This window comes from Lissotriton helveticus, chromosome 7 (assembly GCF_964261635.1).
Source record: "Lissotriton helveticus chromosome 7, aLisHel1.1, whole genome shotgun sequence".
NCBI lineage: Eukaryota > Metazoa > Chordata > Amphibia > Caudata > Salamandridae > Lissotriton > Lissotriton helveticus.
In genome coordinates this window covers 1717511761-1717534931 of record NC_136068.1, presented here as the reverse complement: position 1 = coordinate 1717534931, position 23171 = coordinate 1717511761, and the positions used below count along the sequence as shown (strand labels likewise).

Sequence of the window (23171 nt, the reverse complement as noted above, 5' to 3'; positions counted from 1 at the left end):
GCGTGCACTCAACCATTTACAGGGTCATGCCAGTTAATACCTGTACAACGTGCAGCCAGAAGTTGTGTATAGCAGCATATATGCACCCGGGCCAGGTGCATAAAATTTGCCCCATCATCCCCACATCTGACACATCTAGCATCCTCCCGTAATCCAATTCTCATCAGTTGTGCGGGAGTGTAATACAGCTGGATCAGGTATTTAAAATGTATTATTCAGAGGTTGCAGTTGGAAGTCATGCGCCTGGTCAGTGCACAACATACCTCCCAGGCCATAGGGACATCGGGACAACCAGCTCATTATTCCACGCGTAGTATAGTATAGTAATCAGACCCTTGCTCTCCCCGGCTTTCAGCATCTGAGGCTCTTGAAGGAACTCGGCATAAAGTGTTCTCACAGCCTAGTGTGTATAAATCCAAGCATTGACTTATATGCTCGCCCAGCCAGAAAGTCATCCAGGGACAAGAAGAACAAGTTACTTACCTTCAGTAACTATATATCTGTAAGAGACATAGATTAGTTATGGATTCATCACCTTAGAATTACCCCCAGGTGTCAGACTGGATCTGGAGAATTTTCTTCAGCAGTACCCCTGCGCGTCGGTAGGTGGCGCCGGAATGACGTTGCGGTATCTACATAGACGCCGTCCCGGCACACCGACGTCAGTTCTTTACACGACATTCCACGCCAGAAGCTCAGAGCCATGCAAGACCACTGGTGCACAAAACTAGTGCCCTGAAAGGGAGTCCCTTACCCTAGAAGTTAGTTCGCAGAACGGGGAAGATGGGTGAGGCGGTGAGGAATCCATGGCTAATCTATGTCTCTTACAGATATATTGTTCCCAAAGGTAAGTAACTTGTTCACCTGAAAGAGACAATTAGTTATGGATTCCTCACCTTAGAATAGATACCCCAGAAAAACCAACCCGGGAGGTGGGTCTGCGAACTAAGTTCACACCGGAAAGTCCTGGAGAACATAACGGCCAAAGAAGCCGCCTCTCCAGACTTGGCTGTCCAGGCAGCAGTGTTTGGTAAACATGTGCAACGAAGCCCACATATTTGCCTGGCAGATGTCATGAAGGAGGACCCCACGTCCCAAAGCACTAGTGGCTGCAGTCGCCCTGGTGGATTGGGCACGCAACCCCACTGGAGGTTCCTTTTTCGCTAAGGAATTGCAGATTTTAATGCAAAGAACGACCCATCGAGAGATGGTTCGTTTCCGCACAGCGTGAACTTTCTTGGAGCCCACATAGCCAACAAAGAGCTAGTCATCCACCGGAATTGTGCAGTCAAGAGAGAATGAAAGCAAACATTTTGGATTCAGACGCTGAAGCCTCTCCTCCTCTGCGGGCAGGAAGAAGGTGGGCAAAGTAATGGTCTGTCTCTTGTGGAAAGAGGTAACCACTTTCGGAAGGAAAGAAGGCCTAGTGCGAAGGACAACTTTGTCCGGATGAACAGCCAGAAAAGGAGGTTTTGAAGAAAGAGCCTGAAGCTCACTCACCCTGCGAGCAGAGGTGGAGGAGGTCAGAAAGGCGGTCTTAAGTGTCAGAAATCTGAGGGGACTGTTATGTAGCGGCTCGAAAGGAGCGCACATAAGATATGTCAGAACCAGGTTCAAGTCTCAAGGAGGCATTCCGAAAGAAATTGGAGGATACAAGTGAGTAATGCCTTTAAGGAAGTGATTTACAATGGGGGACTTGAAAAGAGAAGGCTGGTCAGGAAGCCGAAGAAAGATCGAAATGGCCGAAAGATAGCCTCTGTAGAGTGCCCCAAGCAGAGCCCTGCTGGACCAAAGAAAGAAGGAAGAGGAGAACCTCTTAAAGGGCGGGCAGAAAGGGGATCCACAACCTTTGCTGCGCACCATGCCACAAACTTGTGCCAGCTACAGGTGTATACTAGTTTGGTGGAGGGACGCCTGGCTGCCAAGATAACGTTACAGACTTCGGGAGGAAGGTCAAAAGCGGTCAACTGTCGCCACTCAATCTCCACGCAAGGAGGTGGAGGCAGGGCATCTACGGGTGGAGGACCGTCCCCTGCTGCTGCGACAGAAGATCCTCCCGAAGGGGCAGTCTGATAGGAGGATCGATAGCCATGTGCAAGAGCTTGGGATATCAGACTCTTCGTGCCCAGTCCGGAGCCACAAGAATGACTTGGGCCTGGTCGCGCTTGATCACCTTCAGCACTCTAGGTAGAAGTGGTGTAGGCGGCGAGGCATACAGAAGATCGCAACTCCACTCGAGACGAAAAGCATAGCCGAGCAAGTGCCGTCTTGGAAATTCCAACGGGCAGAACTGCCGACATTAAGCGTTCTCTTCGGTGGCGAATAGATCTAACCAAGGCCCTTCCCACCGCTGAAAGAGACCTTGCACCACCTCTGAGCGAAGATGCCATTTATGATCCATCATGCACCAGCGGCTGAGTTAGTCTGCCCTAGTGTTCAAAGAACATGCCAGGTGTTGAACCACCAGGGACATGCCCTGATGTTCCAGCCACTTCCAGAGACAAAGTGCCTCCTGACTCCGGGTCCACGACCCCTCCCCGCCCGGTTTATTACAGTACCACATGGTGGTGGTGGTGTCCGTGAACACCTGCACTACTCCCCCTTTGACAGAAGGAAGACCTTCAGTGCAAGATGGATTGCTCGAAGCTCCAAAAGGTTGATGTGGAGCCTGGACTCCGCCAGAGACCAGAGGCCTCTGATCGCCTCCTCTCCCATGTGGCCACCCCACCCCAGAAGTGATGCATCTATCACCACTGTACTCTCCTGGTTTGTTAGCCACTACTGCAATTGATATGAAGTGCCCTCCGAGATCTGGACGCAACTGGAAAGATTCCCCTGATGCTGTATGAATGAATGAATGAATAAAGTATTTAATAAAGCGCACGGTGGCCGAACGGATTCCTGGCGCTGGGGACCTGATCAGAACTCAGCAGAGGGAACCCAAGGAGGCTAGGAAGGAAATGTACCCACCGGAACTTCAGGTCCCACTGCAGAGCCCGCATATGCTACAATGCATAGACCACAGGCAGGATGCAGGAAGACATGAGGCCCAGGAGCCTCAGGGTCATTTTGGCCGAAACCCGGGATAGAGGTTGAAAGATTGGAATCATAGCCTGAAGATCCCAGACTCGCTGCTCGGGAGGATAAGCCCGAAACTGGGAGGGAGTAGCTCCTTCGGACTATCTGCAAAACCCACCTCTCCGATGTGTTGTTGAGTCAGAGGGGGAGGTGATGCCGAATCCTGCCGCGCATGGCGATTGAGGACCCTAAAAGGTCGGACTAGGAGGAAGTGGAGGGTGCTGCAGAGGGGGCGCTGATGTACTGGCCCGCCAGCTGGCTCCCAGACCCACAACAGTGGGTTCCACGTCCCAGGCCACGCAGAGGCTGGACAGCTTGGACAGGCCTGTGGCTCTGGGTGGAACGTGGCGGGGCACCCCATCCATATCAACGAAAGGGGGCGAAAGCAGAATGCGCGGGGCAATAGGTGCAAGCGAGGCCCACGGATAGGGCCGTTGCCCTAGACTCCGTAAAGCACTGGAGCGCGTGGTCTGCTTTGCCGCCGAACAGGCGACTGCCATCAAAGGGCATGTCCAAAAGAGTAGCTTGGACATCACCCGAAAAGCCAGTGGACCTCAGCCAGGTGTCTAAGGGCTACCGACATGGAAATCGTCCTGCTTAGCGAGTCAGCAGTGTCCAGTCCACATCAGATAGTGAACTTTAATGAGTCTCTCCCTTCGGCCACTGCACGGGAGAGTACAGTCTGGGCCTCTTCCGGACACTGTGGCAGCACTTGCATGACCGTATCCCACAGAGTGGGAGTAACAACCCAAGAGACATGCAGTGTTCACCGACCGCAGTCAAAGTTGGAGGAAGAAAACATTTTCCCAAGATGGTCTAGCTTCTTGGGTTCCCTATCAGGTGGTGCGGTAGGGAATGCGCCCTTTGAAGTCGAGGGTTGGCTCACCAAGCTCTCATGGGTGGGGTGATGGGGGAGGAAAATGGGGTCACCCGGGGCCGGGAAGTGACGTCGTGAAATCATCCTGTCCACAGGAGCCCCTGTGTTGGACCACGTGCCCAAAAGGATGTAGGTAAAAGGGCCTCATTGAACGGCAGCATGGGCTCCGAAGAGGCTGCTGCTGGCTGAAGCACCTTTTAGGGTCCTCACCCTCCTCTGATAGCCAATCAGGGCGATAGGGAACACCAGGGTAGAACAGGGGTACAAAAGTACTGGCCGGTGCCGGTCCAGACGTTGGGCGATGTTGGTCCAGCTCCATGTCCACATTGAGGGGGAAGTCGACGTCAGCTGGGGACACAACCGTCGTCGGAGGTGTCGCCAATGGATTAGGCGCCGGAGGAGGTGTCACCAGTTCTGGATCCGTGGGGGCCCTGCGGCGCCAGAGTCGAAGCCTCCGGCATCGAAGTCCTAGGCCTTCAGCCGATTCCACAGGGACCAAAGGCACGCCAGCAGAGTCGGGCTGCCCAAAAATAGAATGGAGGGCTTTGTAAAAGCTACGAAGTTGGGCAGGGGCCACCCCGGTTCCCAGAAAAAAAAGGGAGTCTCAGGGTCGACCAAACAGTGCTTCTTCATTTTCTTTTTGTGCTTAGACTTACCCGAAGACTTAGACGAGGAGTGGTGTTGATTGCTCCGCAACCGGTCCCGCGACCTGCCTCTCGAACAGGACCTATATCGGTACCAGATGGACAGAAGATGGGGGTCCATCACTGACATCAGCTTGTGACGAGAGTCACAAGGCTTTAAGCCGGTCTGCGAGATGAAATCCCTGCAGTAGTCGTCAAAAAGACATCGACAAAAAGTTGCAAAAATAGAGTCAAAAAGTGACTTGAGGTACCGCTCTCATCAGTCAGACCTGTCATGGTAGAGCTTTAGACGGTTCACATGGATAACCCTTTTGGGTGTCCTGCTAGTGCCCAGGTCAAATAAGTAGTTGACCTCACTCTTTTTTTCTAGGACAAGGTAAGGGCCACTTCATCTGTCCTGGAGAGCCGTTGGTGTCACTGGCTCCAAAACACATACCTTTTGTCCAGGTTGAAATTCAACCAGTGCTGCTTTTTGGTCATACCAGTGCTTCTGAAGCTCCTGGTGCCCTAAAGATTTTTGGATGCCTTTTCCATGTACTCAGCCATTCTGGACCAGAGGCCAAGCACATAGTCCACAATATCTTAGTTGAGTTCTTGGAGAGGCTTCTCCCAACACTCCTTTACAAGACAGAGTGGTCCCCTCACAGGATGGCAAAACAGAATTTTAAAGGGGGAAACCCCTACTTCCTTATGTGGCACCTCCCTGTAAGCGAAAACCAGGCATGGTAAGAGGACATCCCATCTCCTTTTGAGTTCTTCAGGGAGCCCCATAATCATGCCTTTCAATGAATCTCTCAACAAGGCCATTGGTTTGTGGATGATAGGGTGTAGTAAACTTGTACTGCACTCCACGCTCTTTCCACATGTGTTTTAGGTAAGCAGACATGACGTTAGAACCTCTGTCTGAAACCACCTCCTTAGAAACCCCTACCCTAGTGAAGACACCAATGGGGGCCTGGTCTACTGCAGGAGCTGTAGTAATCCTAAGAGGAATTGCCTCAGGGTACCTAGTGGCATGACCCACAACCACTAGAATGAATTTGTCCCCTGATGCTGTGGGGGGTTCAAGTGGACCCACTATGTCCACAACTACCCTTTCAAAGGGAACCCCCACCACAGGTAGCCACCTGTCTTGCCACTGGCCTGACAGGTGACACAGCAGCTGACAAACTCCTTTACTTTTTGGTACTTCTGTGGCCAGTAAAAGTGGCTAACTAGCCTTTTCCAAGTCTTGGTTTGGCCCAGATGTCCAGCTAGGGGGATGTCATGAGCTAAAGTTAGGAGAAACTCCCTGTACTTCTGAGGCACTACCACTCTCCTAGTGGCTCCAGGTTTGGGGTCTTTGGCCTCAGTGCCCAGTAGTGCCTCTTTCCAATAAACCCTGTTGGTAGCGCGGACATCTCCCTCTTCCAGTGCAGCAGCCTGCTACCTCAGGCTTTCAAGAGTTGGACAGCCCTGCTGTCCAAGGCACAGCTCTTCCCTAGAGGGCCCCCTGGGCCTAAGAGTTCAACCTGGTAAGTGTCAAGCTCCATGGGCTCAGTTCCCTCTGGGGTGTCAAAGTCTTCTCCCTGAGGAGAGGGGTCCTGATCCTTTAGCTGTACAGAGGCTGGTTCCCCAGTCTTCTTACCTTTTCTCTTGGAAGGTTGGGCCATACTTTCAGATTCCAACACTTCTTTTTCACCCTGTCTCTTGCTCTGTGCTCTTGTTTTTACACACACCAATTCAGTGTTATCCAGCATTGCTGCATGGGTTTTCAGTTCAACCTCAGCCCATGATGAGGTTTCCAGGTCATTGCCAGGTAGACATGCAGAGCTTTGGAGAGACTACTACCTGCTTCAGGCCAGTCCCTCCCCCCCACGTCTAATGTCCCCATAGCATGGTTAGTGGTAACACTGTCAGTATTGGTGACTGGGTAAGTTCTAACAATCAAGTAATGCTCAGGGGAACCCAGTGTCTCTCTCACCATAGTGACCCTAGAACCTGTATCCCTCAGAGCTTCTATCCTAGTTCCATTAATCCAAGGGTATTGTAGGTAATTTTTAGGTCTCGCCCTTGGCAGCGCGCATGCGCTGCTCTAGGAGACGACCTCTTGAAATCGGTCTGTTCCTTTTCAAGCACACTCGTGCTTGTGCCAGCATCCACCTTGCGGGAGCGAGCAGCTGCGCGCCTGCTAATTGAAAACATATGGCTCTCGCGCCACCACTGCTCGCTCCCGCAAGGCGGATGTCAGCACAAGCACGAGTGCTTCAAAACAGCTGCTGTGAAAAACATTGACTTCGCTGCTCAAAGTTAATTGTCAATGTTTATTGTATGATATTTGACCGTTTGCTGAAAACAATTAACCGAATTGTTTAAAAAAATTCCATATCTTTTCTGGGGGACCCTTACTAATTCCTAGGCCTGGGAGTTGGTTCTCACACCATTTTCGGTAATTATAAATATATCTGTGCATGTGCTTGTGTGCTTTTCTCTCTATCCTCTCCCTTTCATGCAGTTTCATTGCAAAGTATAAATGAATGCATTTTGATTGATTATTTGAGTCTTCCTTCCTGTGAGAAACAGAGTTTGTTCTGTACTGTGCAAGTGGTTCACATGAATTAATCGGAGCTAAAACTTTAAAAGTCATCTGTGATCATTTCCAATGTGAATGTTCATAGTAGTGGTCATGGGCAGGAATCAGGCAGATGTCTGGAGGGGCGGAGTGAGTCACTGCTGTTAACCTGCCTTTCAGACTTGTCAATTGGTGCAACCTCAGCAGATATTGCATGAAACGCGTGTGCGATTCATGGCACAGAGGTAACGAGGAGCGTGTCAGGGCGTGAAAGTCGCCCTGCACCTCCCATGTCAGAAGCTGTTACATGATCCCCTGAGGATGCAATGCGTGAGTGAGTTTGCGTCACACACATGACCACACAGAATACAGTCTTACCACTGACTCGGCTGATTCTCAGAAGCTCCTCGTGTCCGTTCAAAGTTTGTAGCGCAAGGAGAAAAGAAGGAGCAAAAACCGGTGAGGCAGTAAGTTAAAATGTGTAGCACCGATTGGAAGTCTTGATTGAACGCTAGTGCCTTGCACCAGTGAATGATGCGGTTTGACCATGACTGAAAACTACAGTGACCACCGAAAGAAAGCGGGCGTCATTTGCAAACACGGGGGACCGTTCTCAAAAACACATGTGGCAATGAGCGCCCGAAACTCACCCTCACATATATGTCAGGAGTGTTTGTGGTTCCAAAGTCTTGCAAAGCTGACCTAGTACATACTTTATTTTTTCCTGCTTCCTACCCATGACCCCGCTGTGAAGAGTCACTCCTCCTGTGCAAACATCGGCCTGCATCTAACCCATGACCCCCGCCATAAACAGTCACTCCTCCCGTACAGACATCTGCCTGCTTCCTACCCATGACCACCGCTGTGAACAGTCACTCCTCCCGTACAGACATCTGCCTGCTTCCTACCCATGACCCCCGCTGTGAACATTCACTCCTCCAGTACAGACATCTGCCTGTTTCCGGCCTATGACCCACAGTCTGTCCCCCAGTACAGAGATCTGCCTGCTTCCTGCCCATGACCCCGCTGTGAACTGTCACTCTGACCCTGCAGACATCTGCCTGCTTCCGGCCTATGACCCCATGTATGAACAGTCATCCTCTCTTACAGACATCTGCCTGCTTCCTATCCATGACCCCCGCTGTGAACAGTCACTCATCTCTTACAGACATCTGCCTGCTTCCTGCCCATGACCCCTGTTGTGAACAGTCACTCCGACCCTGCACACATCTGCCTGCTTCCTGCCCATGACCCCTGCTGTGAAGAGTCACTCCGCCCCTGCAGAAATCTGCCCACTTCCTGCCCATTACCGCCGCTGTGAAGTGTCACTCCTCCCATACAGACATCTGCCTGCTTCCTGCCCATGACCCCTGCTGTGAACAGTCACTCCCCCTGCACACTTCTGCCTGCTTCCAACCCATGGCCCTGGGTAATTACTCCCTTCCTGTGGTTGTGGCCTAGTCACTGCCTATCCCATCTTTTGAGCATGGTGGAAAATATGGTGAATTTCCATTCTATGCCTTTTAGAAATTACCTGTGATTGCTTCAATCTCAAACTGTAGGACAAGGTCGAAAACACACACAGCCTTATAAACAAATCGTTTTATTTCAATAAGTTCGTTCATAACAGACGCAATGGGGCCACTCATATCTGAAGCAGGTGTGGCTAATGGCTGCATACCAACATTACTTTGCCCGATATTTTTGTGCCTTCAGACACTCGAACATTTAGCAAATGGAAATTGGTACATAAACGTGTGATTGAAAGCTTCTGCTGCGCTTTCCCAGTCATCTTCTATTACACGGGCAATAAATTGAAGAGGGTGACGGATGATTCATTAAAGGCAGTCGAGCTCAACATGTTTGCAGCACTATTTATAGAGCCCTGCCAGGTGTTGTCAGAACAATAATTTTCGGGCAGAAGTTAGAACATGCCATCAGTAACCCGTTACCAGCATATAAATCCGGTTATAGTGTATCAAATGCGGGTTTATGTATGTGCCTCTTCTTTCTGGTTTTCCAGATCAGCTGCCTTCCATCACTAGGACTGTACTTCTTATGGCAGCCATGCAGACGAGTCTTTAGCATGCATGCAAATCCATCTTTGATGTTGGTGTCCTATATTTTGTCATGGATAGGACCACCCACCACGCGCAAGAACTGTAGCTCGCCCAGGCTGAATCGCATCTTTAGAAATCCTCTTCAGACCATAATTATGCAGGCCACAGTTTCCCTGCCATTGACCTTCAATGCTCTGTGAGAGACAGAATTTCTGACCTACATTTCCAGCCACTTGCTTTTACCTCATGCAGTAAACAGGTGGATGTCAACATCTGGCACGGTCTGCAGTGAAAAGCGAGTCACAAAAGCACACGTTTCAAGGATCCTTGTGTCACGCGCTAATGTATATTCTATTTATTGCTTTGATGTTTGTGTATCACAGTTCTGTAAATATGTTCGCCTCTAAGTGCTTTAGGGATTGGCTTTCTACCACTCAATTAGCCCACCCGAGCCTTTCATGGAAGGCAATATGTTAAGCAGTTTGCCAAGATAAATCGTCAAAAAACCAGATACTACATGAAAGACAAATGGTCAAACAGCAAATGAATTAAGGCATCCAAACTGTAGTCTGGTGTGAATAAGGCTTCTGAAAAAATCTGACGGGGCAAGTATGCTTAACCGCATCGCCGCTAGCGGTTTTCCCGCTGTGCGCGGCGTTTAAAAAAAAGCCGCGTTACATGACGAGCTCAGCTAGTCATGAGCGTGCGAACGTCGCAACTGAGCGGGGAAAGGGTTAAAAAACAGGGGGTCAGTAACACGATTTTACTTTACTAGAAGTTGGCCAAACCCATTCAACAAGGTAATCATGATATAAAATAGTGGCCATGCCTTCACTAACCACATTGCTTAACAAGCATTGGCATAGCCAACAGGTCTCGCTTTTGGGACCTTGTAAGTATTTAGTTATGCAGCACAATATCCTTGGAGCAACAAAATCAACTGTTGCATGGCTAAAAACGTATAAGGTCCCAAAGGCAAGACCTATTGGCTATGCCAATGCTTGTTTAAGTTGGGTGGCCAAACAGCTTCAGTGGCAAACTAAACTTCACCTTCTGAAATTAGAACTGCTTCAGTGTGCAACCTGATTTGCTCTAGGCACACTGTTGATCCCATCTGGAGACTTGCTACCCCAGGAGTAGCTGTAGTAGGACTAGGGGCCTTCTTGTTTGGGAAAGTAGAATCTCCAGTTAAGTGTCCCAGCTTCTTACCATGGTTACACCAGGATTTTAATGAAACAAAGTTCTTTAATCAAAGTTCTTTCCCATGTACCTAATAATGGAATGGGAAGAGTTTTGGGACCCGCCCCTCTGTGTAGGTTTTTGTGGCCCTTTAGAAGACTCAGGCTTTTTATCTTGGGGATTCGCACCACCTTTCCCCTGAGGAGGTTTTGTAACCCCTTTCTTTTGGTCACCCCCAGTGGTTGTTTTCGTCACCCATGTCTTGACCCAGTGGTCTGCCTTCTTTCCCAATTCTTGGGGAGAAATTAGACCTAGGTCTACCAAATGCTGATGTAACTCTTCATTAGTGCAATTACTTAGAATATGTTCTTTCATAAACAGATTGTAAAATCCATTGAAATCATGCACATTGTGTCCATTTAACCAACCATCTAGTGTTTTAACTGAGTAGTCTACAAAGTCAATCCAGGATTGGTTTGGGGTTTTGTGACACCCCCTGAATCTAATTCTGTATTCCTCATTTGTGAGTCCAAATCCATCAATCAGAGACCTCTTCATGAGGTCATAAGACCCAGCATCTGCCCAGAAAGGGTCAGGAGTCTGTCTCTAAAGTTACCAGAGAACAGTTCCCAAAGGAGTGCCTCCCAGTGTGACTTCTTTACTTTTCTCATTTCACAAGCCCCCTCAAAGGCTGTGAACCATTTTGTAATATCACCACTCTCTTCATATTTAGGGACAATCCCTTTGGGGATTTTAGGATCATAAGATTGCTCTTTATCCTTATTAAGTAAATTGCTTCCACCATTGATTGGTGCTGGGCACATCTCTGCTCTCTTTCTAGAGCCAGCAACCTGGTCTCGAGATCCAGTCTTTTGGCCAGCTTTACTATAAGGCTGTCCTCAATAGTGCCTCACCCACCTGTGTGGGATCTAGGTACGGAGAGGTTGATTCTTGGAGTCAAGGGTACTTGGACCCTTTCATCCCTAGGAAGTGGAGGGGGTTGATCTACCAGATCATCCCCTTCCCCTCCTTCTCCATCTGACTGGTCTTCACCATTTTCAGAAGGGTGGTCCTTAGCATACCCAGCCAACAGCTCCTGGAGCTTTTGTTTGGAAGGATTAGGACTCATGGCTATGTTTTTTAAGTTTACATAGGGACCTTACCTCCTTGAACGACAAGTGAAGGTAAGGGGTGAGGTCATGCTCCTCAACCATGTCCTCTATGTCATTAGGGTTATCTTCACTAACAGCTGGGTCTTGGTTTGAGGCATTGCTAAAAAACACTTCTCACACTACCTACAGTGACATTTTATTTTCTTAAATTCTAAAAGGGACTTAACCAAGGCCCCTACAAGACTTTTAGTAATTTTGCAAAAATGCAAATATGAAAGAATCAGAATTCTAAAGACAATTTAAGAGTGCTTGTCGTGTGATCAGGTGGTAACCAAGTAGTCCAACAAATGCAAAGTTGTATATCCCACCGCTGATCCACCAATGTCGGAAGCTGGCTCTGTATATACTATTCCAAAGTGAGGTATATTGTGCACAGAGTCCAGTGGAACCCCAAAGGTAGGCAGAGGTAAAGTTAGATAGCACCTCAGTCTCTATTTGTGGTAGTGTGGTCGAGCATTAAGGCAGAATCAGAGGACAGTTTTGGGCATTTGTTGTTGACACTCAGTCAGCAAATGAATTCACACACTCAAAGATTAAACTTCAGAACAATTGTTTGTGTATAAAAATATTCTTTTAGTTATTTTATTCTCTAGAACCAAGCAAGTTTGGCAAAGGTAAGCAATAGATACTTTACAGTAGTAATGCAATTGAAATACAGTGTGAATGATAATTGCACATGCACTTTGGTTTGATGTACAGTATGGATGCAGAGAAATGCAATATTTAGTAAATGCAGTACATAGACTTGAATAGGCTTTTCAGTAAAATAGCAGGTAAGTAACTTTTGAGATTACTAGGCTTACACAGAGTAGTATACCTAGCTGCTACTCTGGGACATTTCCTGAAAACAGGTAAGTAAAATCGTTTTTGTTAGATTATGTCATTTTAAAGAATTTCTTTAGTTTCTCAAACTCCACACTCAGAAACTTTTCACAGAAAAACAGTCATTGTTATGGAGGAGTATAGTGTTATCGGTTTAGAGGTATTTGGTAGTGGGAGGTGAGGTTCTGGGGTAGACTCAGGGTCCCCCAGGGTCAAGCATGAACTCTTGTTACACCATCTGCGGCACTAGGGCAGCCAGGTGCAGAGTGCTGAGGCCCAATGTTATCCAATAGGGTATAGGGGGCCTCCGGTTGGTGGTTTATGGCAAGCAGGCCACTGGGTTGTGGGAGAAAGTTCCTGGACTTTAGCTCAGGGAAAATGGGGAAACAAGTTGGCATCAAAGGTGCACAATCAGCGGCACTAGGGCGACCGGGTGCAGGGATTTTGTTTCGACGTCAGGCACCCTGTTTATTTCAATAGGGAACCTCCTGTTCGCTAAGGCACTGCAGGCTTGGGGACGAAGGTCTTCTGGGTGTGACCACCACTTCGAGAGGTAAGTTGGGAAGTTAGGGGTTGGTTAGGCACTGTCAGTTTGGGCACACAAGGCCATGGTGCGTGCCTTTTGGGGTCGGATCTTGTTACCAGCTCCTAGTCGCGATTAGGTCTTCTGGATTTAGACGGCAGGCGACGGCTGGAGGCAGGTCAGGGGTCGCCCGATCTCGGGTCATGATCGCAGGGGTGACCTACTCGTGGTGTTTGCCCAATCGAGCTCGGGCCGTGGACGGCGGGTGCAGAGTGATGCGAATTTGCGGTTTCCGGCCAAGGCCAGAGGTTGCAAGTGAACAAATGCAGTGTTCACGGGAGGCAAAGTCTTTGTGGATGAAGGAAAGGCAGGTGCTCTGGGGTTTTCGAGGTTGCTGGCCGCAGCACACACCGGGATTTCGCAGGAGCAGGTTTGAGTTGGAGGCAGGCCGGCAGGGCTGGGGCCAAGTCAGTGGGCGTCTTCCTCTTGTTAGCTTCTGCACGGCTGTTCGGTCCTTCTTCTTGTAGTTTCTTCTTTTCTCTGGAAGCAAGGTTCAGGGGTGCCCCTAAATACTAGATTTAGGGGTGTTACAGGTAGGTGAAAGGCATGGATCAATGAGTCTCTTCCCTGGGGTGGGTACACCCCCTATTATGCCACCCTCCAGTGGGAGGGGGGCATGAGCCTGTCCCTGGTTGACTGAGTCCCCCCATCTTCAAGATGGCGTGGACTGAGAGTTATGCTTCACCTCGTCTCCATCATCTGAGGGGTGGAGTTGGCAGAGGTGGGCACACCACTCTTCCTCACTTGTTTTCCCCGCCGGTTCTCCTGCACAAAGTGGGGATCAGAACCAGTGAGGGCCAGTTGCTGAGAGCAGCAAGTGGCCTGGGGAAGCTCACAAAGGTGGCATGCCTTTGAATCTTCCCCTTCCTGAACCCTGCCCATCCTGGGAGAGGAGGCTTGGCACCTCGTCCCAGGATGTGCATTGTTTCAGGCCCCAGAGCAGCAGGCTCTCGACCCAGAAGTCCAGAAACACGTCTGGTGGCAGCAGCTGAAAGCAGCCACTCAGCCTGGACTCTAGTGGTAGGTTCGTTTTCAGGGGTATCTCTAAGATGCCTTCTGTGTGCATTTTTCATTAAGTCCCCCACTGGCATCAGTGTGGGTTCAATGTGCTGAGACGTTTGATTCCACATTTCTCAGTTTTCAGTGTAGCCATTATGGTGCTGTGGAGCTCGTAATGACAAACTCACAGCACCATATACTCTTAATGGCAGCAATGCACATACAATGTCTAAGAATGGACTTAGACACTGTAGGGGTACAGGGTTCATGCACCTGTACCCTCACCACCAGTATTGTGCACCCAGCTAGAGGGGTGACTGACCAGTGCAAGGGCAGTGGGTTGGAGGCATGGCACACAACTCTTCACTTTGTTCCGCACCAAAACATGCAGCCTGCAAAGGCAGTGTGTGAGTGTAATAGTACAGGACCTCTAAGGGTGGCACAATTAGTGCTGCTGCCCTTAGCGGCCTTCTCTGGTCACAGTGCCCTGGGTACCCGTGGTACCATTTACCAGGGTCTGACCTGTGGCCAGAGATGGCAATCGGGTTTAGGCTTCAATGCAATTTTAGGGAAAGAAATTAGCTCCTGGGTACCCGATTAGCAGGAGCCCAGGGCACACTCAGTCAAAGTACATCAGCAATTCAGCAAAAAGTGGGGGCAACCATGCACAAAGAGGGCACTTTCTCACAGGGGCAGATTGTTTTGGGTTAGAATGGGGCGGATGAGAGTGGGGCAGATTGTTTTGGATTAGAGTGGGGCGAATTAGAGTGGGGCAGATTGTTTTGGATTAGAGTGGGGCAGATTGTTTTGTATTAGAGTGGGGCAGATTAGAGTGGGTCGGATTGTTTTAGATGAGTATGGGGCGGTTTAGAGTCGGGCAGATTGTTTTGGACTGGAATGGGGCAGGTTGTTTTGGAGTGGAGTGGAAAACTATATTTATAGTGGTTGGTGCACAGCCTAAGGTGCGAGTCTTTAGATGAGATCAATTCAATTTTAGGTGCTCCTGTGGTGAACGTCTTCCGTCCTGTGACGTCTATTATAAATACTAAGCTGTGTTTCCAATTGGTAATTGGTTGCATCCCAAAGGGCACTCTTTTAGGATTCCCACATACAAGGATTTCACATAAAGCCTGAATAGATTTTCAAAAAGTTCTTCTTAATTTGTATACTTTTTTTTAAAGAAATTAACCTCATTTCTTTCGTATCAATATATACATTTAATCAAGAGCTCCATCTGCTCCAATGCATTTTGGGCATTTGCTCTTCGTCTGGGAGCATATCTATAGTATGAAAACATGATGTACATAGCTGTGATTTCCAACAACATCGTATTTACATGAGAACAATATAAGTGACCATTCCCCAAGTGAAACATAGGTGTGTGATATCGTAGTATCGGCGATGTGTAATTAAGCAATAGGTACAAATATAAGTGCTGGTGAAAAGAACTAGGCGAACGAACGTGATGAGAAGCCGCGGTAAATAAATTGTAATGGGAGCTTACGTGGACTCTTTTTACGAGGTGGGAGCAGTTCCTGTATATGGAACAGAAAATAAACAAGCATAGCGATAAGTGAAGGGGAGGCCGTCTGGTTAGATGAGCAATTACAGCGCCTGGCGCATAATGGTAACTTACAGCAATTCGGCAGTTTGGTCCGTGGTTGTGTGATAATATCAGAGTGATAACGCTTCCTGGTATGCGAAGTGCTGATAGGCTGCGCGTAAATCACGTGGGACGGGTGTTAAGAAGAACGTCAGCAATAAGATAAATGAGAGACGTTCAAGTTGGCGAATGTGGAAGACAGACTATCGGTAACTTGGGTTACCGAGGGTAAACAAGATGACGAGCAAGGTTAAAGAATGCGGCAATGATTAATAATGAAAGGAACCGGCTGGAATGTCGTGAAGTGCAAAATGCACGAAAAACAAGAAATTAAGGAAAAGATATATAAATGAGAAAGTGTGTGCAAATGAGTGACCCAACTGTGAGTTGGCCTAAAACAAGTAAGATCGGATATGTGATGTGTGGTGTAGATGGTAATGTTACCAATCGAGCAAAGGATAACAGGACATGTGTGCCAAATGAATGGCCAAGAGCATAAATACATTAATACAGTGTTATTTTTAACAAGCAAATTCAATACGATCATTCAACCCATGGGGTTTCGTAGAATTTAATTTGCTGATCCAAACATTCTCTCTGCGTAACAGGAATTTGTTATTGTCTCGGCCTTCCTTCCTTTCTATGACCTCTAGGATCATGAATTTTAATTGGGAAATGTTATGATTTTGTTCCACGAAACGTGTAGAAATTGAAGATTTCACATTCCGTGTCCTTATGTTGGATTTATGTTAATTCAGACGTATTTTCATCTTACGTTCAGTCTTACCGACGTAAACTTTACCACATGGGCATTTCAGGAGATAAATGACGTTAGCGGTAACACAGGTAGCTGATACTGAAAGCTTGATGTTATAACCCTTCATGGTGTGCGTCACATTTTTTCCGGGTATAATGTTATTGCAACTATTGCAGTTCATGCACGGTCTTGTACCTTTAGCTTCCACATTGATTTTCTTGGGTGGTTTGAGAATCTCTCCTAAGTTTTTTCCTCTCGTATATGCAAAAATGGGAGTGTGACTGAATATGGAGTTGGACGTAAGGACACGGAAGGTGAAATCTTCAATTGCTACATTTCGTGGAACAAAATCATAACATTTCCCAATTAAAATTCATGATCCTAGAGGTCATAGAAAGGAAGGAAGGCTGAGACAATAACAAATTCTTGTTACGCAAAGAGAATGTTTGGATCAGCGAATTAAATTCTGCGAAACCCCATGGGTTGAATGATCGTATTGAATTTGCTTGTTACCTTTAAAAATAACACTGAATTAATGTATTTATGTTCTTGGGCATTCATTTGGCACACATGTCGGTTATCCTTTGCTCGATTGGTAACATTACCATCTACACCACACATTACGTATCCGATCTTACTTGCTTTAGGCCAACTCACAGTTGAGTCACTCATTTGCACACACTTTCTCATTTATATATCTTTTCCTTAATTTCTTATTTTTCGTGCATTTTGCACTTCACGACATTCCAGCCGGCTCCTTTCATTATTAATCGTTGCCGCATTCTTTAACCTTGCTCCTCATCTTGTTTACCCTCGGTAACCCAAGTTACCGATAGTCTGTCTTCCACATTCGGCAACTTGAACGTCTCTCATTTAGTTTATTGCTGACGTTCTTCTTAACACCCGTCCCACGTGATTTATGCGCAGCCTATCAGCACTTCGCATACCAGGAAGCGTTATCACTCTGATATTATTGCACAACCACGGACCGAACGGCCGAATTGCTGTAAGTTACCATTATGCGCCAGGCGCTGTAATTGCTCATCTAACCCGACGGCCTCCCCTTCACTTATCGTTATGCTTGTTTATTTCCTGTTCGTTCTACAGGAACCGCTCCCACCTCGTAAAAAGAGTCCAGGTAAGCTCCCATTACATTATATTTACCGGGGCTTCTCACCTTGTTCGTTCGCCTAGTTCTTTTCACCGGCACTTATATTTGCACCTATTGCTTAATTACACATCGCCGATACTACGATATCACACACCTGTTTTTCACTTGGGGAATGGTCACTTATATGATTCTCATGTAAATACGCTGTGGTTGGAAATCACAGCTATGCCCATCATGTTGTCATTCTATAGATATGCTCCCAGACGAAGGGCAAACGCCCGAAATGCATTGGAGCAGATGGAGCTCTTGATGAAATGTATATATTGATACGAAAGAAATTAGGTTAATTTCTTTAAAGCAAAGTATACAAATTAAAAAGAACTTTTTGAAAATCTATTCAAGCTTTATGTGAAATCCTTGTATGTGGGAATCATAAAAGAGTGCCCTTTGGGATGTAACCAATTACCAATTGGAAACACAGCTTGGTATTGGAGTGGGGCAGGTTGTTGTGGAGTGGGGCAGGTTGTTTTGGAGTGGGGCAGGTTGTGACTTTAGTGGGGTAGGTAGTTTTGGACTGGAGTGGGATGGGTTGTTTTGGACTGGAGTGGGTCAGGTTGTTTTGAACAGATGAGTGGGACAGATTGGATTAGATTGGGTGAGTGGTTTGGATTGAAGTGGAGTGGATTGGATTGAATTGATGTGGGGTGGGGTGGAGCAGATTGAGCGGGGGGGGGGGGGTGAGGTGGGGTGGATTGGAGAGGAGTGAAAGAAAGTTAACTATAGAAAATAAATCTTTGAAATTTTGTTTGTCCTACTAGGTGGTTTTTTGCCAGTCACAAGGCTTCAGTTTGCAGGGCACCAACAGTTAAATGTAGCAAAATAGTACCTCAATTATGTCAGGAGCAGCGGGGGGGCTCATATTAAGTTGAATCAATCAGTGATTGGTCCCTGCTCCACAGAGAGGAACAGAAATGATGTTATACCTGCCTTGACGAATTACGAGGCTGTGAAGGAGAGTGCCACTCGAGCCAACAAATGGTAAGCAACATGCGGGCTCCAATCCCCTTTTGGATGCAAGAGTGTCTTGCAAGCAAGACGAATGCGATAGCACATGCTATCGCAGGCTTGACCCTAAAAAGACATATTTAAACATTTGGTTAGTTTTTTTAGTTCTCTGACCATTAACCTCTCACAAAAGGAAGGATGTGTTCCAGTAAAAAAGTTGCCAAATGTGGTGTCAGCCTTGAAAGCATTAAGTGTAGAGCTAGCCTCAGTGACATTCAGGCAAATGACTAGCAGGCTACACATCAACACTGTGGTCTCAAATATCATGTTATTTAAAGTTTATATTGCGCATAAATCACCCAAAGGTCTCAGAGCGCTAGCAGATCCATTGACAGAGGCGTTAGGCCCAGGTTCTGGCCCGGTCTTTCCTCACAAAATCAAAATGTAAGGGCAAACACGTTAATTCCACTCAGCATGGAAAGGTTATCAAACTGGGAACTATGAATTTTCTCCAAAACTTTGAGATTTCAGTTTTGCTAATTATGTAGATTTTAAAAAAAAGTCCAAACTTTCACTAACAGATAAACAAGAGAAGAAAACAATTCTAGCTATAATCTACTGTTGAAATAATACTTCACATTCCTGAACCTCCAGCAAAAAATTGAAAGGATCAGAAAATGTAATCACATATACACAACACACCCACAGGAAAAGATGGCAACATTTATACTCCTACTGACCACAATTGCACAGTTCTCATTACTGAGGATTTGTACTTCATATGCTCCAATAAAATGTATATCTGAGTGTGAACATATCCCTTGACTGTGTGCAAGCCAGCACTGATTAAGCTCAAGCAACGTATATATACAAACCCAAGACACTAATACCAACTTAAGCCTTGCAAATTCACTCATAGGATTCTACAAGCCCTCATTTAAGGGGGATGGAGACTCTTAAGTTTACATTTAGGTGGAAAATAAGTGTAAATCCCCATGGAGAATGGAAAAAACATGAAGATGTACACCCAGTTGTAGGAGTAGATCTACACATTGAAACTTGCAATTGTGAATCGGGCCCATATACCCCCTCACAGATTCCTCACCTTAAAAATTACTAGGCTTCAGACTGCTCCAGATAGGGATTTCCCAGCTATGTGTCTCCAGCACCGCCAGGTACCACGCAGGTTCAGCTGTGACTGCCACTGGATGAGACAACATCAGAATGTATTAGGTTCCAACCACCGAGCCAGTATTCGTTACTGAAACCTTTTCCGTGCCCCCATCACTTGGGGTGGAATTGACATAGAGAGAGAAGGAGAGCTAATGACCTAGGGAAATTATTAACCACAACACGAATTCCCTGGGGAGGGTGGGTGGCAGCGAGGAATATGCCAGAAGGGTATGTATCCACCATAAGGAAAATGCTACTTACCAGTATGCATCTGTTCTTGGCATGTAGAGCTGCAGAGTCTCACACTGTGCATTAGATCGCCAGCTGGTATTGGGCTCGGATGATTGCATGTTGTTGTCGTCTTGGGAGAAGTCTTTGTAGTCACGAGATAGGTGATACCTCCCTTGGACGCATGGGCATCAACTCCATCCATTATGGGAAATGATGGAGTTAGTAGAAATAGAAAAAGGGATGTCCATGTGTGTGCATCTAATTAAGATAGAACTGGAACAGATACAGGCCCCGGGGAGGCGGGTGGGCTTGTGAAACTCTGTAGCTCTACATGCCAAGAACAGATGCATACTGGTATGTAGCATTTTCCGTTCGAGGCATATGAGCTGCAGATCTCACACTGTGCATTGATTGTACAGCAGTGTCTCCCCTAGCGGTGGTCACCTGTATCTGTTGTAGTAGTTTGAAAGAGTTTTTAAGAACAGCTTGGCCTGCCGCAGCTTGCTGCTTGGCTTGTACATCAACACAATAATGTTTAATGAAGGTGTGTGTTGTAGACCATGTTCCTGCCTTACAGATGTCTTCGAGGGGAATGTTCCCTAAGAAAGCCATGGAGGCTCCTATTTTGCGTGTGGAGTGCGCTCTAGGAGGAACTGTTAATGTACGTTTTGCTTTGTGATAGCATATTTGTATACATTTTACAATCCACCTTGCAATTTCAGCTCTAGAGATGGGGTTGCCTTTATGTGGTGGAGAGAAAGCTACAAACAGTTGCTTTGTTTTACGAAAGGATTTTGTCCTATCAATGTAATAGACAAGAGCTCTTTTGACATCTAGTGTGTGTAGAGCTCTTTCTGCCACAGAGTCTGGGTTTTGAAAAAATATTGGCAACTCTACTGATTGATTTAGATGAAAAGGAGTAATTACTTTAGGAAGGAATTTGGGATAGTCTGTAGAACCACCTTGTTACGGTGCAATTGTAAAAATGGTTCTTGTATGGTGAAACCTTGAATCTCACGAACTCTCCTAAGAGAGGTAATAGCGATAAGGAAAGCGGATTTCCATGTAAGGAATTGCAGTTCACACTTATGTAAAGGTTCAAAAAGGGGCCCCATGAGCCTGGTAAGAACAATGTTTAGGTTCCACACTGGAGAGGGTGGTAACCTAGGAGGAATGATTCGTTTTAATCCCTCCATAAAGCTTTGATTGCAGGTACTCTGAATAACTATATATGTTGTCTATTTTGTAAATATGCTGCAATTGCTGCAAGATGTAAACGTATAGATGAATATGCTACATTACATCCTTGTAGATGGAGAAGGTAGTAGATGATATTCTGGATGGAAGCATCTAGAGGATCAATTTGATTATTAGTGCAGTAAATGGCAAATCTCTTCTATTTTGCATCGTAGCAAGCTCTAGTAGTAGGCCTTCTGGCTTCTTTAATGATATTCATTCAGTCTGGTAGCAGGTTAAGATATACAAACTGTAAGACTTCAGGAGCCAGATCGCCAGATTCAGTTGACTTGGATCTGGATGTCTGATGTCTCCATGGTTCTGCGTTAGCATGGATAGTGTCAGACACAGTCTTTGGTGTGGAACTAGAGAGAGAGTTCCAGCAGTGTGGTGAACCACGATTGGCGTGCCCATGTGGGAGCTACTAGGATGAGTTTGAGAGACTGTTGTCTCAGCTTCCGTACTACTAGTGGAATTGGCGGAAAAGCGTACGCAAATCTGCCTCACCAGTTCATCCATATCGCATTGCCTGGAGGCGAAGGTTGGGCATTTTGCGTTTTCGTGTGTGGCAAACAGATCTAGGTCTGGATGACCCCACTTGTGAAAGAATGGTAGAAGAACTTGCAGACGTAGTTCCCATTCGTGAATCTGTTGTGTCTGTCGACTTAAAAGATCTGCTATCTGATTGTGAACTCCTGAAGGTGTTCTGCAAGCAGATATATGTTTTGAGGAATGGCCCATCTCCAAATGTTTTGAGCTAGCTGGGACAGTTGCAGGGAATGTGTGCCTCCTTGTATTTGAATGTAGTACATGGCTGTCATGTTGTCTGTGCGGATCAAGACCGCTTTGTTCTGTACGTGTACTTGGAAGGATTTCAGTGCTAGGAATATTGCTACCAGCTCTAGGTGATTGATGTGAAGCACTTTTTGTTAAACGGTCCATTTTCCTTGAGCTGTATGGTGGAGCAGATGGGCTCCCCATCCTGTGAGGGATGGGTCTGTTGTCAATACTATTTGTGGAACAGGTTCAAGATACGGCCGCCCTCTGGACAAGTTTTTGGTGTTCTACCACTGTAGAGAGCGGTGTGCGGCTGTCCACCAACACCAGGTCTGTAAGTTGTGCTTGAGCCTGATTCCACCGATGTGCTAGGCATTCCTGCAATGGGCGCATTTGTAGTCTTGCATATGGTACAATAAAAATGCAAGATGCCATCATGCCTATTAGTTGCATGAACACTCTGGCTGGGAGAGTGTGTTGGTTTAGAAACTTTGTGACTAAGGCTTGAAAGCTCTGTATCCTGGCTGGACTGGGATAAGCTAGAGCTGTATCTGTGTTTATGGTAGCCCCTAGGTATTGATGTACATGAGAGGGCTGGAGATGTGACTTGGTGTAGTTGATTGTAAACCCCAAGTTGTGCAGTGTTTAAATTGTTTGAGATGTGTGTTGGACACACTGCTTGACTGACTTGGCTTTTATGAGCCAATCGTCTAAGTATGGGCAGACGTGGATATGTGGTCTTCTGAGATGTGCTGCTACTACTGCTAGGCACTTTGTAAACACTTGTGGTACAGTCGAGACCCCGAATGGAAGGACTTTGAACTGATAGTGTTGTCCTTGTAGTACAAATCTGAGATACTTCCTGTGAGAAGGATGTATGGGAATGTGGAAGTAGGCGTCTTTGAGGTCTAGTGTGGTGAGGAAATCGCCTTGTTGCAGCAGTGGGAGCACTTATTGTAAAGTGACCATGTGAAAATTATCCGAGTGTATATATAGATTGAGAGGCCTCAGGTATAGAATTGGTCTTAGTGTCCCGTCCTTCTTGGGTATTAGGAAATAGAGTGAGTAAACCCCTGTTCCTTGATGTTGCAATGGAACTAACTCTATTGCGTCTTTTTGCAGCAATGAGAGTACCTCTTGTTGGAGCAGTGTTAGATGTTCTGTGGACATTTGACGCTGTCTGGGTGGTATATGTGGAGGGGTAGCTGTAAGCTCTAGGCAGTGACCATACTGGATAATTTGTCGTACCCACTTGTCTGTTGTAATGGAATTCCAGACAGGTAGGAACTGTGTTAATCTCCCCCCTACAGGAG

At 46.9% G+C, this 23171-nt stretch overlaps 1 protein-coding gene across 1 annotated transcript in view; it reads right to left on the bottom strand.

The window, feature by feature from the left end:
- The window catches only part of RBM42 (RNA binding motif protein 42), a 180994-nt gene that overhangs the window by 45139 nt on the left and 112684 nt on the right, over positions 1–23171 (bottom strand). The window lies entirely within an intron of this gene.